This window comes from Pholcus phalangioides, unplaced genomic scaffold (genome assembly GCF_987345545.1).
Source record: "Pholcus phalangioides strain wild (caught in Gottingen) unplaced genomic scaffold, Ppha-v1.0 ptg000011l_1, whole genome shotgun sequence".
Taxonomy (NCBI): domain Eukaryota; kingdom Metazoa; phylum Arthropoda; class Arachnida; order Araneae; family Pholcidae; genus Pholcus; species Pholcus phalangioides.
In genome coordinates, this window is record NW_028301604.1 from 29,947,623 (window position 1) to 29,970,932 (window position 23,310).

At 36.6% G+C, this 23,310-nt stretch overlaps 1 protein-coding gene, 2 non-coding genes and 1 pseudogene across 3 annotated transcripts in view; 1 reads left to right on the forward strand and 3 right to left on the reverse strand.

Annotated features, from left to right (window-relative positions):
• LOC149080321 (uncharacterized) overlaps nt 1-23,310 on the reverse strand; it is a 311,347-nt gene that overhangs the window by 201,915 nt on the left and 86,122 nt on the right. The window lies entirely within an intron of this gene.
• LOC149080322 (U6 spliceosomal RNA) lies at nt 4,944-5,041 on the reverse strand (annotated as a pseudogene).
• On the reverse strand, nt 9,751-9,854 carry LOC149080323 (U6 spliceosomal RNA). Its single transcript, XR_016193622.1, has one exon. It is a non-coding gene; the product is annotated as a U6 spliceosomal RNA (small nuclear RNA).
• LOC149080324 (U6 spliceosomal RNA) lies at nt 16,707-16,811 on the forward strand. The gene has a single exon (XR_016193630.1). It is a non-coding gene; the product is annotated as a U6 spliceosomal RNA (small nuclear RNA).

Here is a 23,310-nt window from a genome sequence, read left to right on the forward strand (position 1 = left end):
TCAGTTTATTGACATTTTTAATTAAAGGAAGCATTTATTTCTACTGTTTTTGGAAAATTTTAATTCCCTGAAACATTAACAAAAATAAAGAAGATTTAAAACTCAAAAATAAGTATAAAACACTAAAAGTATAACACACTATAAGTATAACATTCATTTCTTCGAATCCACTACAAAGTTGTTGTCCCTGCCAATAGGTCAAGGTTACTTGATTTTCATTATGATTCGGCCCCTCGGATACCAAATGTCGTTAGCTGGGTCAGGCCATGAGTAAAATTTGCCAACTTTCTACTACATAGCCATTACACACGCCTCCCCAATATGATCAAACATGGTGAGCATCTGTTTGTTTCTTATCACACTAAGAGCCTCTTCAAGTGTTTCATTTGAGTAATTGCAGTAGGGTCGACTACCCAGCTTCCCCACGTACTTGCGAACCATTGCTGGGACAATAACAAACTAGTGAAAAAAGGACAAAAGCCCTGAAAAAACAAGTGATACAAAGTCACCACCCGAGTCCCCATTTTTTTTGTTTATGCGTCATATTTCTACCAAAATGAAGTATTTTTACAATTCAAATAGGTATTTCTTATCGTAAGTAACTTCTACATAGAAATATTAAATAACCTAGTTTCCACGAAACACACTGTCTGCACCAGGAGAGGTTTACACGCACTTGAAAAATTTCGTGTAAATCACAATATAACCTAAAAAATTCTCCAGACAACAGCTGTCGGTAAGTCACCTACAGCTCCTGAATCGGCATGAAAATTTTTGAAACCGATTGTTCATCCATATGCTGCTCTCTCAGGAAGCGCTTGCCTCCTAAAATCAGTGAATGGCATACAGTCTGAAATTTGGCACAAAGTCAACCCAGTTTACGGTATGTAACACACAGAGTTTCAAGACATTTGAATGAGTGATGTTTGAAAAAAATGTGTTCCTTATCTAATAAAAGCTTAGTGTTTTGAGAAAAAAACATTTTAGTGAAAAACATCAGCATGCGTATGTATATAATGCCTGCCAGCAATTTATATTAAAATATTTTAAAAATATTTTTAGTACAGGTAGAACCTTTCTTCTGTCCATACTTCATAATTTTATTTTTAAATAATAAAATAAAACTTTAAAAACAATGCGCTATTCTCACGTACAGCCTTCACTGTGTGAAAACAAAAAATCTAAAGATGCGGGCGAAACGCCTGCAAATATGTGCTCGTGTGAAAAGGCATGCGCATCCTCATCCACTAAAAGCATCCTAAGTATTTGAACTATTGAACTAGATTGTGAGCGATAGAAGATACTGATTTATTTATTAAACATAAAATGATAATTGCTAGTTTTTTTCTGAAAACTCAAACTCAGTACTCTCGTAAATTTGAAAACATTGAGAGAATCGTTCGACATCAGTTAGTAGTTGGGAAAAAAGATGACAATATTCACCTCGTTTTTTTTTTTGTTTGGTTAAAAAGAACTTGATACAAATATTTTTAATACACTGCTCAAAACAATTAGGGGAGCAAGCAAAAAAGTGAAGAAAACCAGGCGAGACAGCCACGTATTGGCATACAATGGATAGTACACGCGTATCAATGCGCAATACAGAAAAAAAGACGTAAAAAAAATTTGGAATTAAGCTTTAATTCTTTGAAAATATGGAAAAAACATGAAAAGATGATTTAGGGCAACAATTTGGTTACATGTAAACGATAAAAAAAAGTACTGTTTAGACATGATGCATGAGTTTTAATAGGGCGTGTGGTCTCCTCGAACAGCTAAGACTGCTGCACACCTGTTTGCCATGGATGCGATGAGGTTATCGATCAGAGTTTGGGGAATACTGTTCCACTCCTCAAGAAGTGCAATCTGCAAGTCTCGGACAGTAACAGGCGGCCTTGGTCGCGCAGCAATGCGTCGTCCGAGCATGTCCCAAACATGCTCGATTGGATTCAGGTCAGGAGAGCACGCTGGCCATTCCATACGCTGTATTGTTTCAGCTTCAAGCATGTTCTCCACCAGACGAGCTCTATGCGGTCGGGCATTATCATCCTGGAAAACAAAGGAATCTCCAATGGCTCCAGCGTAAAGGATGACATGAGGTCGCAGTATCTCGTCTGCATACCTTCGGGCCGTCAAAGTGCCATTCCGAATGATATGCAGGTCCGTACGTCCGCCTATGCTGATTCCACCCCATACCATCCAACCAGCTCGTCTGTATTGTGACCTTTCACGAACGAATGCGGGGCTATTTCGAGTGTCCCTGTCCCTCCATACCAGAACACGTCGGGTGTCACACTCCAGACTGAATCGGGACTCGTCTGTAAACAGCACTTGGCTCCAATCATGTTGCTCCCAATCTCGATGTTCGGCAGCCCATCTTCTTCGGGCCGCACGGTGGCGTGGGGTCAACGGAATGCAGACCATTGGCCTACGTGCATAGAGCCCTCCCTCATGAAGCCGATTACGTACTGTTTGGCTGGACACCCTTCGTCCTGTTGCCAAGAGCAACCGTCTTTGCAGCTGCGTAGCATTCTCTGTTCTGTTTCGACGGGCTGTTAACCGTACATACCGGTCATCAGTTGCTGTAGTGGCGCGTGGCCGACCTTGCCCTGGTCGACGTCTAACATTTCCTGTTTCTTGGAATCGATTCCACAGCCTTGCAACAACACTTCTGGCGACTCCAACAGCGTCCGCGACACTACGTTGTGTTTGCACGGATTCCAGTCTGCCTATAACACGCCATGCCATGGATTCCGGTAAATCACGTTGTTGAGACATCCTCAAGTCACCTTGTCTCAAAAAAAAATACTGCGCAATCGAATTTCACAGTTACGGCAGTAAAACAGACGTATCTGCAACATCCCGATTTCTGCCCTTATCTCCTTTTTCTGGTTTTTGACGTCATGAACTTTGATTTGCATATGTCTTCTTCTTCCGTTTCCTGCTAGGCTTTAAATTATGGACGATTCATTTTATGTTACTTATCGGTATACATCTTTGCGTAATTTTGTTAAAACCATGTGCTCCCCTAATTGTTTTGAGCAGTGTAGTTATAAAATAATTATACTAGGCCTATATTTGGTTTTTCCAAAGGGGGTAAAGTTCCGTCAAAGGTAAATACCATACCAACCCTACAGTTGACCTGCATCCATTTCGTGATCTGAAGGGGTTTTCAATCTTCCAGATCCACCCAACAGATTGATTATTAAATACAAATATTATTAATTAACGAATAAAAAAGTGTTTAAATTAATTTTATTATTATTTTTATTTAATTAACCTCTTCCCGAGGCGAGTTTACTGCACCCAGAGTAGATAAGAAAAATAATAAAAATTCGAGATCTCTCTCTCCCCTCCTTCATACTTTAGGACAGGGGTTGCCAACAACTGGCCCACGGCCCCTGTCAAGGTAAAATTATCAAATTAAAATTAATAATTTACAAGTCGGGAAATCAAATTTGTGATCATTATTCGAGCTATTCCCGTTCAGCAGCGGAAACTCCTTACATTCATTTATTGTTAGTGACGAAAATAATTTACTATGTTATCACCAAGGCCCGGATGATGTTTCTCTAAAAATCTTGAAAAATGACTTTTAAAAAATGCCATCAAAGTAATTAAACAAAGTTCTCTTGAAAAACTAAGTATGTTCCATATGTCAAAAAAAGTTTTGACAGCATCAAAATCATATGTAAATTTTTCTCTCTCATTTAGATTTTATCAAAAATAACAATTTTTCTAATAAACGAGTAACTCATGAATCGGATAGGAACACTGGTGGTATGGCCTTCATAAGGGTGGGGTTGACAGGACTCCAACGTCGAGGCCCGAGACGAATCTCTTATTACTTTTTGTCTTTTCACAAGAAATTCCATTCAGTATTGAGAGTCCCGTGAAGCATCTGATCGGAGGGCCCTGTCGCTAAATGTGGAGGGGGACATGACTGGTGTACTGGAGGAGATGGAATAAGGGTTTTCCAGTAAAACACAAAAAATGAAGCACCTCCCCCACCCCGAGGAAATCCTGTGTATGCATGCCTATGGTTAGGAAGCAAAAAAATAAAAAAAAACATCTTTTATTTTATTTTCTAAAAAATTCAAGCATATTTTTTCATTAGTGCTCAATGCAATCAGTGTTCATGTAATTTTCTCAATCTTTTTCATTGTGAAAAAATTTGAAAAGTGAGAAAATATTGTGAAAATGCCAAAAATGCAGTGAAAAAAACATAAAAATGCAAATGTCGTCAACATCCGGGTCGTCACCATACCTCCTTTTCTAAGATACAAATTGCTCCTAAAACTTGACGCATGGGCAACTTGCTGCAAAATAATAATTGCAAAAAAATTGGAACGAATGTTTTATTTCTGAAAGAAATTCAAACTATGAATAAAATGATGAAATAATTTGCAGAAGAAACTAATTTTTGATGCATTACACGTGGCTGGGAACGAAACGAAATAAACAAATAATATTGTTTTAAAGATGAAACGGAATGCAACGCCCAAGTGTAAAAGTAAACGAAACTTCTTTGTTTTTTCTTCACGTGAGCATTTTTTTTCTCACTTTTTTCCCTCCCGCCGGTTTCACGATTAAAAAATATATACAGTATAAAGTACAGCACACAGCGGAAAACCGGCATGCACTATGAGCACGCCTCTCGGCACAAGTAGACCACGCTCACTACCCGATTCGGAAACCAGGATGCATTTTAATCGCACCCATAGGGTCCAGTATTTTAGCTTGAAATTCGGGTTTTTAACTAATCGGAAACACGCGTGCACTACAATCGCGCCCCAAGAATGGATAGCTTCTCGATTTACCCCAACCAAAGCTGTATTGAGACTACAGCTGTGGCTTTAAAACGACTTTGACCCGAACTTGTTTATCGTATTTCTTTTTAAACGTGTCAATTGCGTTAGAATGTACTACCCCCGGGGGTAAAAAAAAATGTGGAACGCTTCATGATTTTGTGTGTCATCCTTGCGCGGGGCCATGCTAATCATCTATGTATCGAAGTTCGAGATTCATCTCACTATAAAATGCCATATAAATATTTCTGCGAAATTTCCTAATTTTTGGTGTGTGTAGTAGGTTTCTTTAAGATCTTAAAAGGATGAGCTCAATAATGACACACGTGATTCCTTGTGAAAACTAATATGGAAAAGTGTTTTCCGTTTTTTGATCTGACCCATAATTAATGAGTTATAACGCTTTAAAAATTGATGACGTCACTTAAAAATCCGGCCAAATTCACCAAATGTATAACTTGGCGTTTTTTTAAACTGCACAATGATATAACCCTATGCAATCGAGAAAGTAAACTAGTTTCTTTTCCATCTTTTGTTGTTTTGTGTGCACACTTTTTCAAATTTTTAAGTGGGTGTTAATTATATTACGATTTTATAACGTTGCAGATGTTTTTGAGTTCATCCATAAGGGTACGTCCATAGTGAACCGCTTCTCGCTACTCGCTTTATCGCGGCTGAAAAAAGATCGTGAAAACTCATTGGGGTGGCCATACTGCGCCCGCCTACCTGCATTTACCGGCTCAAACTGCTTTTACTCGCTTTAACCAGAATTAATCATTATTTCTTTTTCTCGCTTGACCGGCTCACCGCTTGCACTTTAAAACGGATATGTTCCTCGTATTCGTTTCGTTATTCGTATTATAGTGGAATAGTAAATCGGAGTTTTTGTAACGATTAATTATAGTTATTACTAATCGTTGATTAATTATGACATAATGAAAACGAAATTGTTAATCATTAAGTAATTAAGGAAAATTAACAATTATAGTGAATCCAATTGGAGTTTTTATGACGAATAATTATTGTTAATACTTATCGTTAACTAGATATGACATAATAAAAGCGATATCATTAAGTAATCATTAATTAAGGTTAATTAACGCTTATATTGAATCCAACGGAGTTTTTATCACGACTAATTATTGTTAATATTAATCGTTAATTAGTTGACATAATAAAAATGATATCGTTAATTAATCAAAATTTCGTTTGATTTAGTTTTATCGTTAATTAGTTTATTAACTAATTATGGATCATGATTTAATTTTATCGTTAATAAACTAATTAACGATAAAACTAAATTAAACGGAATTTTGTAACGATTAATTCTCGTTTTTCTAATCGAAAATTTGTTGTGGCACTAAAAGCGAAAAATCGCTGATTTATCATCAATTAATTAACTATAATTCGGGATTACACTAACCCATTGCAACTTCAAGGCGAGTTCTATTCATTTCATGTACATTCGTCATTCTTTCATGTTTAATTTTATGATAAATATTTTTTGTTGCCAACAAAAACACAATAGATCCCCACGTGATAGCTCCATGATGCCAACTGCTCATGCAGGCAGACGCTCCCGCGAGTCGTGCACTATAACCACCGCCAGCTAGAATCGCGCGGGATCATCTCGCCTTCTACAACTGCCGCGGTTTAAGCAGTAAAGCGAGAATCGGTGCACTATGGACATACCCTAAGATTAAAAAAAGCTACTGCGACCCCGAAAATTCTGAAATTTTGCTCAAATGTGTTACTCGCCATGATTACTCGCCAAAAATTAAGAAACGAAACACACATATAAGGACAACGGGGTGGCAAAATCCTGAAGTCCGTCTCTGTTAAGAGGGGTCCCAGGGCAATACCTTCTAAAGCAGAAGGCCTGACCCCGAGATTCGTGACGTCATCGAATTCTGTCCTACGAAACCCATCTTCCCTGTAAGATCGTTTTCCAGCACCACACTAACGCCGATGTGTTATAACACATCGACCCACGTTGCTATATTTTTTCTTAATGTTATATAAAAAAAAGAGGCTAAATTATTAAAGATTGCACTCGAATATACAAGTTTATACTTATAATTCATTATTTCCAAGTATCAATTACGGCCAGAGTTTTGATAAAAACTTACCTTTTGACCTCAAAACTTCCCCAAGAGCATTAATTTTTCAGAACTTCATTTCCGTTGACTTTAACCAAAAGAAAATTGAGACCAATTCAACTATATAGTATCCTTTATTTCTCAACACATACAATATATATTTTAAGTCATTTATAAAAAAAATAAATATGTAAAAGGAACTTTTCGTGAAATAAATATAATAAATAACTTGCGACTTATAAGTTCTTGATGAGAATATTCTCTTGTTATTTATAATATATAGTTACATATAATATCCTTGAGAACATTCTCTGGAAGAAGTAACTACTTTCATAAATTACTGGGGATTTTCATGTAGAAAATAATTATTCTGAAGTTATTAATAATAGTGCTTGCAGAGAGAATTTCAGTTACCAAAATCTTTCCAGAGAGTATCAAGAATATATGTAATAACATGTATTATAATAATCTTGATAAATAACTTGAGAATATTCTCTAGTAATTTATAATAGTTGCCCTTTGACAGAATATTTTCTGTCCCGTCTCTCTTCCCGTCAAGGTGGGAATGTTTAAGTTTGTAGACCACAAATGAAAAATTGAAAGCAAGAAAATTAAACCAACAGAGCTGAATTGCACAACTTTTAAAAGAACTGAGTGATACAGAATTTAAGTGTATGTGCATTGAAGAAAACAACAGTTCTGTATCTTCTTAGAATGAAAGTGGTTGTATAAGAATAGCTTCCTTTATCAATCAACTTTGATTTAATTTCTTTTGTTGTGAACTTATTTCTAAAAATATATCTAATTCTAAAATAATTTTTTAAGGTTTCTGAAATCTTTATATATAACCAAACTTTTAAAACCTCATCATGATCTGAGAATATTCTAGAAATAAAAGTTGTCATTGGGGGTGATTATACCAAAAATTGTTTTGTTGTAAATGTTTCGGGCAAAGAAAACTGATTTATATTTCACAATATAAACAAAGTTAGTAAAAAAAAAATTTAATTTAAAAGAAAAATGAATATTCTCGATTATTCTCCAATTTTTACATCCAGGATAATATTGATAATATTCTCATTCTCCGAGAATATTCTCACCTCATATCTCTAGATTCAAGTAGTAAAAATCAAAAATAGTGCTTTTTTGAAAATGTCACCACTTTCCTTTTTGCATAAAATTTATTGACCTTTAAAAATACCTGCCTATAAAATTTATGACCTTATTTTCCTTTAAAATTGCATTTTTATTTGAAGGTTCTTTAGAAATACGTCAGAAAAAACTCCACAGAAAATTACCCCCTCCCACATACTAAAACTTACCTCAAAGAAATATTGTTAGTACCTGTCTATATTTCCCTAACCTGGCTTTTGAATAAGTATTTGTATATATTTGCCAGTTAAAACATGGAAAACCCAATTCATCAACACGGTATTTTGTAATTTCTAAAGAACCCAAAGTTGTTCATCATAACGCACTGCAAGTCTATTTCGAAAATGCCCCTTCTGTACCAATCACTGACAAACGTAGATTAATTTTAAGAATTACATTATGAAGCAACATGTGATCTATGTTCAAGAAGGCCAAAACATGGACCTCACAAAATTCATAGGCGGGACGAAATTCTATTTGAAAAAAAAAACCTCAATTTTTTAATACAACCAGCTTTTCTGATAATTTTAATCAGATACACTACCAGGGAAAAAATGGTCTGGCCCTGTATGTTGAAGGGCAAGGATGAACATGGAAATTTATATGGGGACTAATAGACAAACCCACTATTTTGTTATTAATGCAATTAGTTATCAGTTGCGATGGCTACAACAATAAAGCCAATAACATGTTATTGGCATCCAAACAGGACGGAGTTTTGAGACGGAGTGCGATGACGTCACAGCATCGAAAAATCGCGGACGAAGGCTTCTTGCTCTAGAATGTGTTGTCCCAGGGCAATTGCCTCCTTTCCTGACATGACAAGCAAAATTATTTTCAATTGGTCATTTGTTTTGGCGCAGTTCGAACTAATTGGTTCTTGCGCTACAAAAATCAAAGTCCAATCGAATAAATACGCCCCTGAATAAACCTTCATTTTAAAAAAAATGTCCAAGTTCTGCGCGAATCATGTAGGCTGGAATAAAAATTTCAAAGTGGTCCAAATCTTTCTTGTGAAAAGATAAAGTAAAAATTTATTAATATTTCATCGCGATAAAAATCAATTGCAGTCAAAAGGAAATAAAAAACCGTCATTGCAACATGCAGAAATCGGCATGAAAATGTGACTCGATGAATAATCAATAGAAAATATCCGAGAAACCACTAATTATTTTGAATATGCCAATTCATAAAATGACTAGTTTGATTGAAAGTTTCTGATCGGAGCGTTGTTATTATTTTAGTGTTTTCACAAGTCACCTTCGTCAAGCTACCATTTTTGCAATCTTCTTTAAAGTTTATTCCACATGACTGTTTCGATGAGATTTAAAATAACTCAAAAAATATTGTCCTGTTTCATTGATCAATATGTAATCTGATTAAAACGACAGCGTATAAAAACGATCGCGTAGTAAACACAACGCACTGTATGTACCTTCCCCCAAAAATGTTGACTTGATAGTGAAAGAGAACAAATTACCACATTTTGGCAAAAAGTATTGATTTGGTTAAAAAAAATTTCAAGTAGATCTCATTTGGCTAATACTTTAAAAATGTGGTGATAAATTTGCCAAATTAGTGGATGAAACTAATACGTAGTTACACGTAACAACGAGGTCATACTATCACACTGCATTGAGAGTAAAAGCGCCAATCGTGAAGGAAGAAGGCCGATCTTGGCTTCTTCAAAAAAAAATGTGGAACGCTTCATGATTTTGCGTGTCATCCTTGCGCGGGGCCATGCTAATCATCTATGTATCGTTATAAAAAAATTTGATAAACACAAAAAAAAATCCTGACACTCTTGTTTTCGCGTTAAACTCTTAGAATTTCTGATACTTCAAGAGCTAAATTTAACCTTTTAACTTCTCAAATCCTATGGTAGGCTTTGAAATATCCTGCCAGCCAATCAAAGGTCTAAATGTTTTTTTCCGTTGATTGGCATTGATGACCCTGTCTTAAGGACCATATTGGCTAGCTTCAGCATGGAGTGCGGGGGGTGGGGAAGGTAAACAAATATTCCTAAAAACAGTTCGTATATATGTTACGGTAAAAGCCCGAAGAGTGGTAAAACCTAGGTTTTACCAAGTCGAGTTGGTAAAAGCTGACATTTAGTCTCTTTCATAAAAATTAGTAAAAATGCGAATTTTCTAATTTTCATAAATTTGAAAGTTTGTCATTTATCAATCACAACGATCCTGATGGTAATTAAGACCATAATTAATTAACTAATTAGCCATTCAAATTCGTGGAAATTAGTAAAATTGCGAATTTTCTGATTTTCCTTAAATTTCAAAGCTTGTCGTTTATCAATCACAACAATCCTGACACTAATTGAGACCGTAATTAATTAGTCGTTCAAATTCGTGAAAATTAGTAAAATTGCGAATTTTCTGATTTTCATAAATTTGAAAGCTTGCCATTTATCACTCACTGCGATCCTGGGGTCTATTACGCTCATGTCGTTATGCCCGCGTTTCAAACGTGTTTGCGGTGCATTGTGGGATAGATTTACGTCACCATCGCTAAAGGTTGATTTTTCTCACATCGTTACTAGCGATTTTCGTTATAGTCATCGCTACGTGAAACGTTAACTAACGAGAACCGGAGACCACTCGTTATGGTCGCGTTACGGAAATAAACGGCCTCTCGCGCGTACATTTTTCGATGGTGAGAGCAACGGAGACAAATTAGTTAGAATTGGAAATTATTCATTCATTATTAATTTATCAAGTTCATTATAATGAATAATAATTCTCCGAATTACGTTCCTTAATTTAGTAACATGATTCAGAGACAGCATTATCGTTTAAAACGTTATCTGTACACATACTGATTGGAAAAAAATAATCATAGTGGTAAATCGTTATAAATTATTATACTCGGTACAAAGATAAATCACTCTACAAAACGTTTTTTTTTTTATCTTGCATGGAAATGCCTTTATTCTAATCTTAAACTCATCTCAATATAATATTATTATTTAACTGGTAAATCTCTCTATAGCGATGTTTTCAAGACATTTTGAAATTTGCTCAATATTTTTTTTACATCTCGTTCAAAATCGACGTCAATATATATTTAAACGTCTCCAGATTTTCCCCTTCTTAATTCGTTTAATAACATTGATATTTTGTAATATCAATTAAGTATTGCTACTTTCTGTGCAGTACACAGAAGTGTAATGCAGTAAACACCATTACACACACACACTATACTCTGCGCACTATAAAAAATAAAAGTAAATTTTATTAATCAACAAATAAATTTTTTCTAATCCTTGAGTGCATTTTCTGATCGGAGTATAAAAAAGATGTCAACAACAGTGTAAATTTGGTGGCACTTCATTTTCATGTGTGAAACAAGGAAACCAATTTTCTAATTAATGATGTAAATAAAAGGTTACTTGTTTTTGATTTTGACTTAATATCAAGGCGGTAGATAAATGTGTTACAAACATGGTAATATATGATGATATTTTCGATAGTCGTTTTGGAAATTCATGACATCATTGAACTTCAATAGAAAATCATTTTTTAAACGTAATAATTTAGAAAATTTCCCCGCGCCAGTATCATGTGCGTGCATAGCCTACCCTTTTCTCAAATATTTGATGAAAATAAAAATAATCCGGATGAATTAAAAAAAAATGCAGCTTAGAAAATTAGGGACAACTAACGCGCACAAATAAATAAAATAATAATAACGCACGTGCTGCAGCACTCGTTGATAGTGATCATGATTATCAACAGCGGAGAAAATTATCCGATTGGTCCATCCCTTCCGGAGCTAACGCAACTCTCGGACCATGGAGTTTTTCGTAAAATAGATAACGACATACCGCGGGTTGCTGAGAAAAATCAAGTTTTTGACGATGGTCGCTGAGATTTGCGTTATGAGTCTCGTTGAGAATTTGCGTTAAAGGCGTGACGTCACTAACGACCTCGTTGTATAACGACGTGAGCGTAATAGACCCCCTGATGCTAATTGATATCATAATTAATTAACTAACTAGTCATTCAAGTTCATGAACTTTTCTAATTTCCTGCATGCCATCGAGTGCACATGTTCCGGATATTTTAATGATCATTGGCAGTAAACTGTAATTACAGTTCATTTCGGGTTTTTTTTACCTCGGCAACAACCAAAATCAATCGGCAAATTTTAGAAAAAATATGTTACTATATACTTGTGATATCAATCGTAATAACTGTAATTTACAAATTCTGAAAATGATTGATTATGATTGTCTTGGCAAATTTATCGAATTTCATTTATAGTAATTTTGCCAGCTGATGTTTTTCGAATACCAAAAAATCTTATTTCTATCAATTATCTTTAAACGAATTTCCAAATCAAAAAGTTGGTTCAAAGAATTATTCTCTAAATCATTGTCATTGCGTAAGCAGCGTGGGTTCCAAGCGCAGTAAGTAGTTTTTCCATTTTATTTTCTCCAAATTTTGGAACTGCTAGAAATCCTGTGTGAAAAAAAAGCAAGCCAGATTCAAAACCACTTGTCTGAACTATCCTGTACGAATAACTTTTCACAAAAAAATTGCTAAATTTTGTCGGACAATTATCTACTCTACGGGAAGTTTTGAAGCTCTTTTAAAGTGTACTTTACTATATATATTTTGAAAGGCCTCACGTGAGGCATTATCTTATTAGCACTGTCCCACTCCCAGGGGTGGCTCGAGCTTATCCGCCGCCCTGGACCGTCGTGAGACAGTTTAGTTTTCTGCGAGGGTGATATCACTCTCCACTATCCATACGAAGGTTTTTTAACAGCTGGCTGATGTGAAGATAAATCCAGGAAGGAAAATTCAACTGGCTTTGCGGGGAATTGAACCCACTTCCTCTCAATTGCCGGGTGAGCACTCTAAACTATAAAGCCAACGAATCCTCTTTCCTTGCAGCTCGTGTGCTCTGAACGGGACCGTACATGTACAGCCAGACCTAACATGGACTGCTGTCAAAACTTTCGTAGCAGAGAGTGACATTATTTTTGGATAAATTACCATCTGGTCGCAATGTCAGAAAGTGTGAGCTTAGGCCTGAGTTAGGTCTGGCTGCACATGTACGGCTCCATTCAGCACACACAAGCTCCAAGCAAAGATGATTTGTTGACTCTGTGGTCTAGTACGCTCACCCGGCAAATGAGAGGACGTGGGAAAGAAAAAAATGAACGAGTGTATAGTATAAGTGAGTAGACCAGAGTTGTGCTCGGTTTGAATGAATGAATGAAGTGAGCGTAAACAGTTCACAAGTGACTGTTGAGGCCCAGGAACCATTGTTGCCCTACGATTTTTTGCTCGTTTTGGACATTTGCCCATCTCTGACGAACTTTTAAAGTAGCCTATGGTTCAATCCCGGTCCTGTTTGGTATATGTGCAAAATTTGGCGACGATCGGCTTCCGGCACAACTCACTAGATAGTAAATTTCCCATGGCGATAGACCTGAGTTGTGCTCAGTTTAAAAAAAAGGGAAGAATAAGTGAGCACGCACAAGTATTATTCAGATCTGTCTCAATATTGAAAGGATTCGCTTTACTCTCTACCAACAGTAAAGTTTCACACCACACAAAGAAGATTAAGTAGTTTTCTAGGGAGTATGCATGCGACACTTCAGAGATTTCAGGAGGAGCTGATACAGATTACCGATCAAAACCAGCTACAGTAGCATTCCACAAGGCTGGTGAAAGTAATAAGCATCAACTGCAAGACTGTCTTAGGTTGTAAAAAACAACCCACTCTCTCTCTCACACCCTAAGTGTATCAAACGATGGACGGAGGAGATCAAACGACGAAAAAAGACTAGTACGGGCCATCGAAAGAAAACTAAACCGTATGAAGAGCGTGGACAGGATATCCATGACACTATGGCCTCCTTGCGAAGGACTCGAACACTTTTCAAAAGAGCAATAATGCACACCAAATCCAGCTCCTGGAATAAGCTCTGCACGCAAGCTGCTACGGCATATGGTATGCCCTATAAGGCAGTATTTCGGCCCAGGCGAACGCAGATGCAACTTCCAGTGTAGTTCAGCTCCACACCAAAAGATACAACAGAGAAACATCTGGCAAGCCTTTTTTCCATAGGTGTGTACATCAATACCGATCGAAAACGACCATCTGAACAGCCCTCTTGCATAGCCACCATTTGAGGAACATGAGGTCTTACGAATAATACAGGGTGATGCAGAAAAGATGGGAAAAATTTTAAGAAGTGGTAGTTCACACCAATACAAACAATTGCCATCAAAGAATGCATGATCTGACACGAAACGAAAACGCGCTAGTGCTTTTCGAAGCGGCCGCTTCACAAACGTTAAAACGGCATTCCTGTTGAAATTTATCGCAATAAAAAGAACACCATGCATGCATGCAAATGTAACCTGGGGAAGAAGAAACCGTATAGAAATCTGCGTCACAGTGAATAAAAGGCGCGGACTCAGTATTACTAAAGTGCGCCATTATCCAGTACGTTACAACTGTTAGAACGGTTGCACGCTGATATAAATTTGCAAGGCTGGAGTCCGTGCCTTTTATTCACTGTGACGCAGATTTGTGTACTATTTCTTCTTCCCCAGGTTATATTTGCATGCATGGTGTTCTTTTCCCCCGGATAAATTTCAACAGGAATGCTGTTTTAATGTTTGCAGAGCGGCCGTTTGCATGGTCTAACATGAAGCGAAAACGCTAGACCATGCATTCTTTGACGACAATTGTTTGTATTGGTGTGTACTATCACCTCTTAAAGTTTTCCCCATCATTTCTGAATCACCTTGTAGATGGACTTAATCCGAAAAAAGCAGCAGGACCAGACAATCTTACCAATCGCATAATACAAGCCATTGTATTATAATACCAATATTAATTATTTCAAAAATTTCTTCAGTCACTGCTTACAATTCTGTACTTTCCCCCAGCGTTCAAACCTGGAAGGCTGGTCTTCTTTCCAAGAGGGGAATTGATGTAAACAACTCGATTCACCCATTACGCTGAGTTCCAATTTGGGAAAGGTGCTCAAAAAATTTCTTATACACAGATTCTCATACTATGTTGAGCGGAACGGCCTCCTTCATCTTTTCAATTTGGTTTTCGTATGGTCACTTAACAGATGATGCCCTTCCTCATCTAATGGAACAGATTGACAATAGGAGGAAGGAACATCTACACTCACAGCAGTTATCTCCCTCGACATTAAGAGAACTTTCAATTGTGTGCGTCACGAGGTAATAGCTAATAACATTCGAATTATGTCTATTCCTCTTCAGCCAGGACAACATTTTGGAGGACATTTTCTCGGGACGCACCATCACTCTTACATAAGTACAGCACTAGCATTCAAAACGTTGCCTTGAGGTTGCCCCCAGGGTTCATGTAGTGGACCCGCTTTTTGGAATACTACATTCGATTCATCACTTCGACTCTGGTGGGCCCCGGGGGGGGGGGGTCACAGCATAAGCCTTTGCCGATGACTTCCTTCTCTTGGTGTCTGCTAAGGAACCCAATGAAATTACAGTCTCTGTCAACGCTGCTTTGACACAGATCTCCGAATGGTTACAACAAAATGATATGCAAGTGGAACCATCCAAATCACTATTTCTCTGGCGAAACAAGAGGAAAAAGAGTCCCACTATGAAAACTGACGGGGAAGGAATTAAGTTTACCGAAAAAGGTCTCAAAAATATAGGAATATGGTTCACCAACAAGCTAATTTTTTTAGCACACTCACATTAATTACTTAGAAAAACGACCAATACGATGGATCATTTCGGACGATTATTGGGTGCAGGGTGGGGATATTATCGTAATCTAAAGAACACCCTCTACGGAACTGTACTGTATCGACAGATTGCCCTCGGGGCTCCCATTTGGTTTTCTTTCCCCTCCGCTGGGCGCCTGGAAAAGATGGACATGATTCACAGACAAACTCTAATTTATATCACGCGAGCATATCGAACCATGGCCACCACGGTTTTACAGATTGAAACTGGTAAACTCCCCCGGGACTAGCTATACAATCTTTTCAAATTTATGAAAATTGGAAAATTAGCAATTATACTCATTTTCACGAATTTCAATGGCTAATTAATTATGATTTTAATAAGCATCAGGATCATTGTGATTAATAAATGACAAGCTTTCAAATTTATGAAAATCAGAAAATTCGCAATTTTACTAATTTCCACTAATTTGAATGGCTAATTAGTTAATTAATTATGGTCTTAATTACCATCAGGATCGTTGTGATTGATAAATGACAAACTTTCAAATTTATGAAAATTAGAAAATTCGCATTTTTACTAATTTTCATGAAAGAGACTAAATGTCAGCTTTTACCAACTCGACTTGGTAAAACCTAGGTTTTACCACTCTTCGGGCTTTTACCGTAACATATATACCAACTGTTTTTAGGAATATTTGTTTACCTTCCCCACCCCCCGCACTCCATGCTGAAGCTAGCCAATATGGTCCTTAAGACAGGGTCATCAATGCCAATCAACGGAAAAAAACATTTAGACCTTTGATTGGCTGGCAGGATATTTCAAAGCCTACCATAGGATTTGAGAAGTTAAAAGGTTAAATTTAGCTCTTGAAGTATCAGAAATTCTAAGAGTTTAACGCGAAAACAAGAGTGTCAGGATTTTTTTGTGTGTTTATCAAATTTTTTTATAACGATACATAGATGATTAGCATGGCCCCGCGCAAGGATGACACGCAAAATCATGAAGCGTTCCACATTTTTTTTTGAAGAAGCCAAGATCGGCCTTCTTCCTTCACGATTGGCGCTTTTACTCTCAATGCAGTGTGATAGTATGACCTCGTTGTTACGTGTAACTACGTATTAGTTTCATCCACTAATTTGGCAAATTTATCACCACATTTTTAAAGTATTAGCCAAATGAGATCTACTTGAAATTTTTTTAACCAAATCAATACTTTTTGCCAAAATGTGGTAATTTGTTCTCTTTCACTATCAAGTCAACATTTTTGGGGGAAGGTACCTACAGTGCGTTGTGTTTACTACGCGATCGTTTTTATACGCTGTCGTTTTAATCAGATTACATATTGATCAATGAAACAGGACAATATTTTTTGAGTTATTTTAAATCTCATCGAAACAGTCATGTGTAATAAACTTTAAAGAAGATTGCAAAAATGGTAGCTTGACGAAGGTGACTTGTGAAAACACTAAAATAATAACAACGCTCCGATCAGAAACTTTCAATCAAACTAGTCATTTTATGAATTGGCATATTCAAAATAATTAGTGGTTTCTCGGATATTTTCTATTGATTATTCATCGAGTCACATTTTCATGCCGATTTCTGCATGTTGTAATGACGGTTTTTCATTTCCTTTTGACTGCAATTGATTTTTATCGCGATGAAATATTAATAAATTTTTACTTTATCTTTTCACAAGAAAGATTTGGACCACTTTGAAATTTTTATTCCAGCCTACATGATTCGCGCAGAACTTGGACATTTTTTTTAAAATGAAGGTTTATTCAGGGGCGTATTTATTCGATTGGACTTTGATTTTTGTAGCGCAAGAACCAATTAGTTCGAACTGCGCCAAAACAAATGACCAATTGAAAATAATTGTGCTTGTCATGTCAGGAAAGGAGGCAATTGCCCTGGGACAACACCTTCTAGAGCAAGAAGCCTTCGTCCGCGATTTTTCGATGCTGTGACGTCATCACACTCCGTCTCAAAACTCCGGCCTGTTTTTTCGCCGTCGATAGCTTTTCTTCCCTGATCGCCATATTGACAAGTGACAACAGTAAGCACTCACGTGCACGCAGTTCTTTAGTGATAAATTTCTATTTTAAACATTTATTTTATTAATTTATGGGCAAGGTAATAAACAATACTGTTGCACAAGTCCTTTAAAAAGAATAAGTTGGAGAAAACAACAGCTAATCCGGCCACCTGCGAGCTTCGTGGAAGGAAGTATAGGCCTATCTGTACAGCTGCATATAAAATCACACAGGTTAGTTCATTTTTTACTACTACATGAAATGCATTGATGGATATTCTGTAATATTATTGCAAACATAGTTAATTTCATAATCGAAATTTTCATAAACTCAGTGCTATACATAGGGATAGGGCTTTATTAAGTTAATTGATAATTGGCACTGTGCTATTTGAATCTTTTTTTCTTTTTTTTTTTTTTGTTATCCTTCAACGTAAGAAGTTTTTAAAGAATAAACAGTTGGAGGGAATTTAGAATAATAACAGAAAATATATTTCATTTGCCGCCACCTCACATTCAGGAGCAGGGCTCCTATAAAATTTTTAGTGGATCCCACTCTAATATTTCTCATTGGAGCCTTTGTGATGGAACTTCAAGTAATTACGTGATAGGAAATATTTTATTTCATGCCCCCTCCTGAAACTGGATCCGTTTGTAAGACCTGCTAGGGTCAAAGCAATGGAAATTCTAAATTTTTTTAATGTTATAATTTCAGCTAAATACATTCACAAATTTTGAAAAAATTCAAACGTCTAATGATGCTTTTATTTCATGTCAATAGGTGTGTATGACTTGGACAGTATCATGGGATGAGACCAGAATCATGTGAATTTGCTGAGCGCCCAAGAAGAGTGAGGACTTTATAGAACCACCAGACCAGAATCAAAGTTTTCCCAGCTCCATAAGGGCTGACTGTGGTACTACAGACAGCCCAGATGGGCCTATGAAGAAGGGAAGATATGTGTTTGTGTTTTGTGCAAGTGTATGGATGTGTATGAAACAGAAAAGTTGATAATTTCGGGATAAATGGTCCTGTTCGGTCATTGCTAATGAAAATTTTAGCCTTGGAAAAAAAAACATGCCACCACAACACTTGAGCCTTTTCCTAAGGAGAGAAACAGTTCAAGAAAAATTATGGTACAGTGGTCATTTACATGAGAGTTCAAAGCAAGCTCTGTATAACTCATTTTCTAGGTAAAGATATCATTTTTTGCAAAAACCTTAATTTGCAGTAAAACCAAGCAGCACCATAGGCGTAAACTTATTGAAAATGTTGGGGGGGCTCAGGCTCTAATGGAACCTCGTTTATACGACGCGTCGTATAAATGCGAAAGCAGTACTGAAAAACGAACTTTTTCCGAAAATTACCCCCCCCCCCCACCTTTTTTTTACAGACGTTTCCGAAAAAAAATTTTGTGGAAAATCTGTCGTTTTGATTCAAAATCTTATGCTTGAGAAGAAATATACTTATAATACTATCATAACATTACTGTTGCTAAAGTCTCACGCAATTTTACGGTATTCATTTCAAGATTTAACCGAAAAAAAAGTGTTATTTAAACGTTATGTAAAACGTCCTTTACTTGACAGAGAACACCGTTACAAAATTATCGAATGTGGGGGCGACAAAAATCCCAGTTACAGCCCTGGCTATCAGCATACCGTAGCCCGTTCAATAATTATTTCAGTACCTGTCAAAAGCCATTGAACACAGGGCCACAACTAGGGAGGAGCAGGCGGGTCTCGTGCCCCGGGCGCTAGACCGGATGGGGTGCAAATTTCATTCTAAAACCTCTCCTTCAACATTACAAGGGGGGCGTCAAAATGCGCGCTTGCCCCGGGTAACCAAGGATCTAGTTGCAGCCCTGATTGAACCAGTCAATCATTTTAAATTTTATTACTTTTTCAGTAAAAAATATGCATGAGAAACTACAGTCGATCCCGCTTAGTTTTTCCGCTTACAACGTTTCTTCATGATGGGTTTTTGAAAACCGTAAAACACTGTATTTCAGTGATACGTTTTCACCAATTGAAAAATTATGTGATTCGATTGATAGAAAAGGTGTTTTCCAAAGACTTGGGAGTTCGAATCGAAATGAAAACGTCGATTAATTGAAGTGTATACAGGCAGGGTCCTGGGTAAAGCAGGAATTAGGAGGCTCTTGCGACAAGAGTCAAAGATGTTAATTGGTCAGTGAATGTATGTTGTTTGAATTTCGGGGGCTCAAAGTTATAAAGGCTTCATTTGCCCATGAAGAAATTAGGCCCTGTATACAGGGATAATGTATAGAAATGTATAGCAACTGAAGCAAAACCTCGTACAAATAAGTAAGGTCAGAAACGTAATAGGGAGATATATACAAAGGGTTCCATTACATTTTCCTAAATACAGTAAAATCTCCACAAATGATCACCTGCACTCAAACACAAATATGCATCAGTGGCCGCCTCTATTTGGCGTAAAATTTCTATGGTGGAGCCCCGTACGCTCTCCTCTTATATTCATTTATCGAATTTACTGATTTATTTTCTTCGAGTGGGTGCGGAGCCCCCGGGAAGTGTACACGGAGCACCGGTTGAGAACCGCTGCTTCAGTGAAAAGTTTCCAAAACTTTTTGTGTTCCATAGCTCTTCTTTAAAAAAAATTTCTTTCTCATTTCTCCCAACTCAAGCCCACCCATAGGATCCTATACTAAACCCATAGCTTCTATCGACCCTTTGGACAATTGCATCGACCCCTTCCCCCAGGGGTCGATGTTTCACACTTTGGAAAGCACAGCTTCAGTGGCCATTCTTGGTTATTATACAACTTAATTTAATGAAAGGTCACGGGAAATTGACCTTTTTATTTTTGATTTATTCATTTTTTTTTTGCACTATTTATAAATTTGTTATGATTAGTCCTGTTTGTTGCATTTATATAAATTAACCTCTTTTTAGCATTAATGTGTGTATAAATGTATGTAATTGAAGAATTTTCAGAATAAGTGCAAATTTTCAAGTTGTGCGGAAGATTAATTAAATTTTTGTAATTTTTCAAATTAATATTGCTCATAAATACAATAAAAGTTCGTTATAACAACAGCTCACAACCACAAGAAAAGTTTTCGCTGTAACGTAGTTCTCATTATAAACGAATTTTCACGTTTCGCTCTGTAAGAACATAAAATTATTGAAAATTGCTGCTTTATCTGCATTGGGACGTCTTTGAGATCATTTCGTTCTAATATTAACGATTGAACGGAACTCTAGTCATGTGAAATTGATTTTTGATCTCAAATCAGTTGATTCTCTAAGAGCATAAGACGTTTTCCATAGAATTTCGTATCATCAAAGCGGTTTAGATGACCAACTGAACAATTAAAAGTCTGAACTTATTACATTCATGCTCACTTCCATGGATTTATGGATCAGGCAACATCGTCTATCGAATCGGAAATTCGACATTTTCAAATAGTTTGGTTGCTCAACTCCAAGGACCTTCTAGCTACAATGGACCATACCCGAAGCCCGGGTGCTTTATTTGCTTGTCGTTTCTTTTTTTTCAAGTAAAAAGAAGTAAAATCTCAGGAGAAAAATCCGCCTATTTTTGACATTATTCATGTTTTGTTACTTGTGTGCACGTGTAGTTTGCTTCTTTTTCGAGCAACTTTTTCTTTCTATTAGTGAGCAGCTACAGTACTAATAACTAGAAATTCCTAAATAAAATACATGTAGAAATCATTTGCATGAGAATGTTTTTGCAAATGAATATGCACCGAGATAAATAGAAAAGATGCATTTAAAAACGCATTTCCGTTTTTTGCTTGGTTATTTGTTCTTTAGCACATATTTTCTCAGTTTTAGTTCATATTTAGCCATTTTTTTTAAGTGGAAAATTCGGGCTCTAATTACAGGTGAATCCCGTTTTAACGAATACCGTTACAGCGAAAATATCGTTTTAACGAATGGTTTTCTAATCCCTCTAATAAGTATACATAGGAACAATGCAAACAATCTGAAATTTCTTTATAACGAAGTGTTTTCTCCGGTTTCTTGGACTTCGTTATAACAGCATATTCGACTGTATAACAATCATTTAATGTATTGTTGCCAAAGTGAATGTGACAAGGGCGTAGCCAGAAATTTCGTTCGGCAGGGGGGACCAAAGTGATAGAACAATAGATTTGGTCATCTTTTCCCCTTTTTTCGGTCATTTTCTCACATTTCGGACGAGGGGACCAGACCCCCAAGTCTTCCTCTTCGCTACGCCCTTGGAATGGGACTACCCCTGAGCATGAGCGTACCCAAGAAAACCAATCTATTGGGGGGGGGGGGGACACACGGAATTTCTTCCAGAGAATTTTTGAGTTGGTGCCAATTTTCCAAAAGCATTTAATTAACAAAAATTTATTTGATTGTTGGGGGCGTAGCCTTTGCCCTTGAGCCCCATTCTAGTTTGATCACGGTCCAAGTAAAAATATACTTTCATTCTCTCTCTCTCTCTCATTGAAACGAGCACAACTCCTGTCTATCGCCATAGGCAATTTATTCAGATCTAGTCATGCCGTAAATCTGAGTATATCCTGCCAGGATCCCCCAGATCTCATGAATCCCGAAATCCCCTGGGCGGGGTCATGAAAATGACTATATACAAAAAATATATTCAGAACAGTATATGCATCTTTATTTATTCCAGGGTTGGACAAACCCCAAGTGCCAGGTCACCATGGTGACTGGAAAATCTGTATTCGCGCCTAAAATTTTGTATATGTGATTGCTAAATCAGAATCTAGTGATGGCTCAAAATTTTCCGATTTCATAATTGTCTTCCAACATAGAAAGGAGCAGAGCCACAACTAGAGAAAGTAGGTAGGTCTGGTGCTCCGGACGCTGGACCAGAATGTGAGTCGAATTCACCCTTTAACTGCTTCTTCTACATGCAAGGGGCGCCAAAATTCCGAATTGCCCCAGATGACAAAGTATCTAGTTGCGGCCCTGGGAAGGGGGTCATCAATTCCCAGAAAGGTTGAAAAAAGATTATTTAAGATACTTTTCTCGTGAAAAAACCATGCTTGGCTCTTACAAAATTTGGCTGGTGCCTAAATTTTTTACTGATTTTTGTCGAGCCCTGTATTTATTTATATTTTATGATACAGTGTATATTTCCCCCAAAATCAAATTACATGTCACTTATTTAAGATTTATTTTACTCTCATATATCAGGTTTTAAATTAGAAAAATAATAATTTTTTTAGTTGCATAAATTTCTTATTAAAAACTCGATTCAAATATTGTCCCTTTTACAAGTATGCAAGAAAAATGGAGTTTAAATTTTTCTTAAATAAATTTTAAATATGATTGAAAAAAATAAAACATGGTAAGTTTTATTAATTTATTGATATGTCTAACAGAAAAAAAAGTATTTTATACTACGCTTTATTGATTATAACTATTAGAGGGCTGCAAAATCTAGATTGTTTTTGAAGATTCTGAATAAATTA